This window comes from Meleagris gallopavo, chromosome 15 (genome assembly GCF_000146605.3).
Source record: "Meleagris gallopavo isolate NT-WF06-2002-E0010 breed Aviagen turkey brand Nicholas breeding stock chromosome 15, Turkey_5.1, whole genome shotgun sequence".
Taxonomy (NCBI): domain Eukaryota; kingdom Metazoa; phylum Chordata; class Aves; order Galliformes; family Phasianidae; genus Meleagris; species Meleagris gallopavo.
The window spans coordinates 280,011-287,922 of NC_015025.2; the positions used below are offsets into that span (position 1 = coordinate 280,011).

General features: G+C 46.6%; 1 protein-coding gene and 1 pseudogene across 1 annotated transcript in view; both read right to left on the bottom strand.

Moving 5' to 3' along the window:
• Positions 1–7,912, bottom strand: part of LOC116217198 — a 34,559-nt pseudogene that overhangs the window by 25,227 nt on the left and 1,420 nt on the right.
• Positions 7,147–7,912, bottom strand: part of LOC104913214 (protocadherin beta-15-like) — a 26,769-nt gene continuing 26,003 nt past the window's right edge. Inside the window, exon 3 of the mRNA XM_019620340.2 lies at positions 7,147–7,657. The gene's annotated coding sequence lies outside the window, so the exon portion shown is untranslated. The remainder of the gene's footprint in view (positions 7,658–7,912) is intronic.

The following is a 7,912-nucleotide window of genomic DNA, read 5'->3' on the forward strand; positions in this document are numbered from 1 at the left end:
ATCCCAAGGCGCACTGTTAAATACTCGTCGCGTTTGGCAGCAGGCTTCTTGTCCTCACAGGCACTGCTGCTCTGGGTATCGTCCCTCAGGTCTCCACGGCGAATTCATTTCCCCCGTGCTGTATTCCTCCAGTCTTTGCAAAGTATTTTGTCATTGCTATTCAGTGCATTGTCGTACTTTCCTCATTTTCTGCTTTATTTTTTATTTTTTTTTAAATCCCATATGTTAATTAACAAGAAGAGCATCCCGAGACAGAGCAGTATTGAATGGGAGAATTGCTGCCCGAGAACTTTGACAGAATTGTGCTGGAGGCAAATGATTCGCCATCACTCCAGCATGCTATCATGCTCAAGTAAAATACTCTTCCAGGACAGAACGCTGATATTGTTTTCTTCACAGTGTGTATATCAGCACGCCTTATGGTTCCAGGGTTCTAATGCTTTCCTGTTTGAAAATCAGCTTTCTTCACTGATATGACAAACATATCCTACCTTGCGCCTATTCTGAAGTGTGGCATCACACAACAATGCTCTCAGATCTCCTAGGACACCAAAGGGGTAGTTCACTTTGCTGCAACCCTGGCATCAGTGATTCACTTGCTTGAACCATGTCAAAAAGCAAGGATCTCCTCGTAAATGCATCCTGAGGAGTGGGAGAGCAATTCGTAGATCTCTTATCATAGAAAAATTAAGGTTGGAAAGGATCATCAAGTCCAACCATCAACCCACCCCACTCTGCCCACTAACCAATGTGCCAATGCATTACTACTCTGTATGAGAAAAAATGGTCCCTGATATCAAACCTGAAATGCTTACCTGCTCTCCTCCATGTGATCTACAGAGCTTTGACCACATTCATATGCTTTCTGCCTTATGGCTAGGCTGGGTCTTGTTTTGGTACTCAGATCTGCCTCAGAGCCCTGGGAGATTCAGAATAACATCAGCGTGTGGTACTCTGCCAGGTGGCAGGTGGCTTTAGACAAACAGAGGTGCTCCTGATTTCCAGGGCTCTCTCTACAGCATTGGGTCAGAGTTCTATTGCTTATACCATTACACTGTTTCTTTGTGAAGCCTCTGCTGTGAGCTCCCAGAAGAGTGGTGCCAAGGGGAGCATCCCACTGCAACCGGGCAAATAGCTCCCACATGGAAGTACCTGAGCACTCAGAGTTAGCGCTCAGGTGTGTTCATGTTTATCATTTGTGAATCCCACTGTGGTCCTTTTAACAGCAGTTGGGACCCACAGTCTCACAGGTATCAGCAGAAGGGAAGGGATTAAAAAGTCAATCTCCCTCCTGTTTGTAAGCTCATTTATGTATTGGAAACCACATTGTGATCTTCCTCTAGGCTGAACAAATCAGTCTGCCTCACTTTTCCTTCACTGAGGAGGTGCTCTGACTTTCTGATCATCTTCATACCTTCTCTGGTTTTGTTCCATTCGTTCCATGTCAGTGTTGGTGGGCATAAACCGGGACAAAATATTCCAGGTGGGTCCTCACAAGAGCAAAGCAGACAGGGACAATCACCTCCCGCACCCTGCTAGCCACCTCCCTTTTCATGGAGACCACAGTACACTTGGTCAGCTCTGCTGCAAGCATGCATGTATGGCTCGTCTCTTCGTGCACCTGAAACTTCAAGTCCTTCTCCACAGGGCTGCTCTCAGGTAGTTTTCTCCCAGACTGTAATCATACTCGGAAAGGACCTGACCCAAGTCCAACTCCACCTCATGGACATGTTGAGCCTCATTCAATTCACGTGGACTCACTTCTCAAGCTTTTCCAGGTCCTTTGGAGAGCATCCCCACCATCTCTTACATCAAGTGTACTACGCACACAAGTGTCATCTGAAAAATTGCTGAGGGTGCACTTGATCCCACGCTCTCAATCCATTGATAGACATGTTGAAGAGCGCCCGTCCCCACACAGACCTCTAGGGGGACACCACTCATCACTGCTTTCCACCCGGACATAACAGTCTTGACCACAATTCTATTGCTGTGAGCATCCAACCAATTCCGTATCCACTGAATAGCCCAGCCTTCAGATCCACACCTCTCCAACTCACCCAGAAGGAGGTTGTGTGGGACCATGTCAAAAGCCTTGAACAAGTCCAACTGGATGACAGCACTTACTCTTCATTTGTCCAATGATGCTGTTACTCCACCATAGAAGTACACCAGATTGGTCAGACAGGATCTGCCCTTGGTGAAGCAGTGCTGGCTGTGTCAGATCGCCTTCTTTTCTTGCAAGTGTCTTAACATGGCTTCTGAGAGGATGTGTTCCCTGACCTTCCCCAGCAAAGACGTGAGGCTCATGGCTCTGTAGTTTCCCAGCTCTTCCTAATGGCTAAGACCCTTGGCCATCCTTTTCTTGCCAAACTCTTGTAGACAGCTTGTGCTGTAGATTGCTGTGTTCTGGTTGTGTGAATCTTCTCACCACATTTCCATGAGAACAAATAGGTTAATTTGTTGTAATTTTCAATGCTGTGGTTTCCCACTCTTGCTTCTTTCCCAAGATGTGTGAATGGGGATACAAGAACTTCAGGTGGGGTTTTAGATGTGCTGTCTTCCTCACTGTTCCCTCCCTCACTCTTTTAGAACAAACAGCCTTGAGGGAAGAAAACACTGCCTGTGCTCCCAATCCCTTCAGCATCCTTCCAAGGGATATGAATTCTCTTGATTATTTGGAGTCAACTCACTGAAACCTCATTGATACGATTTGAAAAAGCAGGATAGAGTAGTTCCCCAGCTTTACAAGTTATGGGAGCTTCTTGTAATTGCAAAGGCAGGCTCCCAGCTTCACTCAGGTGTGGCCAATGTTGTGCTTTCCTCTTCCATTCCTTTGGCTTGGAAGTACGACAGGCTAAGTAGGATGAGAGACCAACTCAGTTTTTTATCTTTCCCTTTCTTCCTTTCTTCCTTCCAACCATCCAGCCATCCAGAAGGTATCATTAGCAACTCTCAAGTTACTATACCTACTAGCAACCCAGAAATTTCTAGTAATCACAACCATAGGCCAAGTGCTTCAGTAGACAAAATGGGGAATACAGCTTGACGAGGTTCAGCCAGGTCACATCCTGAACCAATGGCTGAGCACCAGGTGAGAAGGGGTGGCTGATTCAGGGAGCTCAGCTGCAAGCAATGTACCTGGAAGCACTGAAGCCTTTATCCACACCTCCTCACCCTCATTTAAGTGTTCACAGATGAGGGAGTGACATCTCTCGGAACAGAGACTGCACTCCTTTTGATTCATCATTCAGTTGTTGGAAGGACGAGCCAAATTCTGTTCTTTTTTTTCTAGCTGCAATTGCTCCATTGTGTTTCTATCCTCCAAGAAGGCACTGTCATCACCTTATTTTTCCACATCCTCACTCCTGTCAGGTAAAAATGACAGTGACACGGATCCATTTCGTTATACTTCGGATTGCCTTTGGCTCCTCAGGGAGAGGAGAGGACCCATAACCTTCCTTATTGTAACCTCACGTGTGGTGCCTCTATAATCAGAACACATCCAGGCAGAGAAGAGCTTCTAAAGACACTTCCCAATCTGACTGCCCTCTCTTCACAAATGACATGTTGCTGTTCACCTTCAGGTGTAGAAGCGTGTGAAAGGAAAATTAGGCATGTTGGGCTGTAAATAACACACTTGTACATCACCAGCCCAGAGCTATCCGAATCACTTTAATCCTAGCAGCTTTATCCACCTGCTGGTTGTTTAGATGCCATTCAGTGATTTAATTCTTGGAAATGAGAGCATCTTACAGAATGTACTTCTGTAACCACATTCTCCACGTGGGCAGCAATACCTTTTCACAGGTACCATGCAGCAGACGTGAGGGATTTGCCTCTGCACTGCCAGTTGCACAACTTGTATTGTTGTAACCACTCCCAGGGAGGATTTCCACAATTCATGACTTAGGGGAGAGATAACGCACTGATCACTTTTCTCATTCAGCAATATCTACAGCCAGCTGCATGGCCTGTAATTCTGCACGTTGGCCCTATTCATCCCTCCTTCAGGGGTTTCTGCAACTGGCCATGAAGAACTCCATACTCCAATAAATGCTCCTGCATGGATAGGAGTTACACAGTAACTTCTTCCACTATGGATTAAGACGACAAGTTGAAACTTGCAGTCACTGTCGTGCCTTATGTAACTGATGGTGACACAAATGGTTCCCTGGTTCAGATAGAAGGCCTGGCACAGGGACAGGAGGAACCGCAGGGCCTGTTTTGATGGTTGGAAAAATTTCAAGGCCTCCTGCAGGAATTGGAGTGACTATAGGGCTTGTGATGCATCTAAGATCAACCCTGTGGTTGCCTTACACAAGGGCCTATTGCAGAGGAAGGAGAAACTTCAAGGCCTGTCACATGAGCTGGAGCAACCACAGGAACAGTTGCATGGGTTGGAACAACCACAGGCCTCCCATGGAAGTTGAAAAAACAGCATGGATTGTCCCTAGGAATGGATTGACTCCATGGCCTGTTTTGATGGCTGGTGACACTACAAGGCCTCACACAGGATTTGAAGCAAAACAGGCTGTGATGGAGAAGCTGGAGAAACTACAGGGCAGATAGCAGGGTTGCAGGAACTACAGGCCTTGGCATTAGTTGGAGCAGCCACAGAGCACGGAGCAGGGCTTGGAGCCACCACAGCAACTGGCACAGGCCTCAAAGCAACCATAGGCACTGTAGTGAGGGCTGAAGAAACTGCAGGGCCTGTCACACTGTCATCAGAGTTAGAGACCTCCTCTTACCCTCTCTTGAGTGTGCTGAATAGCACTGATCAGGGTGCAATAGGCATAGGCCAAGCCCCAGCACGTGGCAGTCATTGCTCTCTCTCTACAATTGCCAGAGTGATGACACATCTGCTGCAAACAGTTTGCCAATTCTTCTGGATCCTGCACATCTTCTGGACTGCAGTTCCAAAGTACTGCTGGTGCCCACTCTTCCAGGGGCCTGCTAATATCCTCCCACACAGCCTCACACTGCAACAGGGCACATCTCTGGGTTGTATTGATAAAGAGTTGGTTAAACGTAAACAAAACCAGAAACAAATACAGGAGACACAGCGGTAGGATCATGCTGGTTTGAACATCTCAAGGACATTTAACATTCTCAAGAGCTATTGTAACTAGGCCAAAAGATAACGGGTAGGTGAAGAAGAATGAAGAAGAAAGGCGAGTGAGGAAATGAAGGAAACATGGCCTGTTCACGCTGCCATAGTCTGGCTCTCTAAAGACACAAAGGAAAACATGTAATTCTTCATAGTGTCTGAGAGATGGTTCCCTAAGAACGAAGATGATGATAGTGTGCAGTACAAACACCCGCTGAGTCTCCTGAGCAGTAACTTGAACACATCAGAACTCGATGTTACATCTAACAGCAAAATGATCATCTTCTTCCAGCCCCCTAAGATGGTCAACAGCACAACAGGGAAATAGCAACTAAGGTGTGAAATGTAGTCATTTCTAGAAAACACTCCAAGAGAATTCCAAAAATAATTGAAAAGCTAACACGGTGCCCAGAAGCTAATAAACTACTATGACACATACAACAATTCTGCTTTAACATGCTTGGATAAGATCTGGGTTATCACAGCCCTTTGGGCCACAAGTTGGACACCAAAAACAGTGTTGTACTATATAACCTGATAGCAGCTCAGCACCACACGTTCATTATTCACCACCCTCTTCCAGCAGGATGGGAGAGAGAACCAGAATACAAAACCAAAGTACAACTCCTGAGAGAAAACAAAAAGACGTAGAGCTGGAGGAATGGAGATAGAAGTACAGACAGAGGTAGAGATACTGAGAATCACATAGACATAGTCATAGAGGTATTGAGATACAGATAAGAGACAGAGAGAGACATACTAAAGAAGTGATGCACAACCACCTGCAGATACAAAGAACAAAGAATGGATGCACCACCGAATCACAGAATCACCGTGGTTGGAGAAGACTTTCAAGATCATCTAGTCCAAACTTCCACCTGTCAGCAATTGTTCTCACTAAACTATATCCCTCAACACAAAATCCTACCGTTCCTCGAACATCTCCAGGGTCGGTGACTCCACCACCTCCCTGGGAAGCCCATTCCAGTGCTTGACCACTCTCACAGAAAAGCAGTATTTCCTAACGTCCAGCCTAAATCTCTCCTAGCGCAGCTTGAAGCCATTCCCTCTAGCTCTATCACTAATCACACAAGAGAAAAGGCCGACCCCCAGCACACTACAACCTCCTTTCAGGTCGTTATAGAGAGCAATAAGGTCTCCCCTGAACCTCCTCTTCTCCAGACTGAGCAATCCCAGCTCCTTCAGCCGTTCCTCATAAGGCCGTGCTCCAGACCCCTCACCAGCTTTGTTGCCCTTCTTTGAACACGCTCCAAGGCCTCAATGTCTTTATTGCAGCAAGGGGCCCAAAACTGGACACAGTACTCGAGGTGCAGCGCCTCACCAAAGCTGTGTACAGGGGGACAATCACTTTCCTGTTCTGTGTGGTGTCACACGGTACAGAATATCTCTTTGGCCAGTTTAGGGCAGCTGTCCTCATTCTGCCCCCTACCAGCTTCTTGTGCACCACCAGCACACTCACTCTCAGGGCAGAATGAGAAGCAGAAATGTCCCTGGCTCTGTGCAGCACTGCTCTGCAACTCAGTAGTCAGTGTTCTAAACGTGCTTTTCCTCCTAGGGGTAACCCAAACCATCATATCAGCCACTACAAAGGAAGTCAGCTCAATTCACATGAAAAACAGGACAATCAGCAACACAGAAACCTGTTACAAAACCCACCTGTAAGCCATCATCAGCACATACAGTTGGCAATGCAGCTCCTCATTCACGCCATACAGCAGTTACAGTACCACCCAGTATCTGCTTCTTATGCTCCTGATTTGCCCCAGGACCTCAGAGAGAGGAAGGTGGACCCGTACCCTTCTTTTACTGTAACCTGATCGCTGGCACCGCTATGGCAGGGAACAGATCTGGGCTGAGAAGAGCTTCCCCAGACACTTCTCACAAGGACTGCCCTCATTTCACAGGGACACGCTGCCCTTCAGCTTCAGCCATAGAAGGCTTTAACAGCAACAGTGATCCTAATGCTCCTCTACACGGGAAGAATAAGTTTGCATACAAGAGTGAAGCTCATGCTCTTTCAGACTTCTCAGTAGACTTTATTGATTTCTGTCACCAAGCATTCAACTCCAGGAAATACATGAGCAAAGGGAAATTGCACATTGCTTTGAATAGTCTATTATCTAATATTCGTTAATGCTGAAATGTTCCAGAAACATTCTTACAGACTTTATGTTGGGAAAAGAACCAAACCTCCAACCAACCAAACAAAAATACAGACAAAGAATGCATAAAAGCAGATGAATGGAAATGATAGCTTCCATATTAGAAAATGTTCTTCCCATTTTTCACTTAATACATAGGAGCAACAGCACTATCACAATTAGATATCACATCTCAGTGATACCAGCATGCATCCACCTCCAAACGTAACAGAACTACAGAAAAAAATACATGAATAAAGTACAGGTTCAGAAGACATCGTCCTTGACTTCTCACACAGCATATCTCTGCTTCCCTCGTTAGTTTTGGTGCAACGTTTGAGACTCCTTCACTTTGCTTGGAAGAGATCAGCCCATGAGGACCGAGATGCTTCTCCTTCTCCTCCCTTACTCATGGCTGAGCCAGGGGCTTTGATCCAAACTGCCATTCTCCTCTGCTGCCCTGGGAGCCGTGCCTTCACACAGGGGAGCTCGGCCCTGCAAAGAACACAGTGGACGGCTGACATTGGGCCGTTAACGCTAAGCAGGTGTCACTGAGAAGCTGGGAAGGCTCATCTGAACCAACGTGAATGGGAGACCACTCTTCCCTGCCCAGAGGCAAAGAAAGAGGAGGGCGGGGACA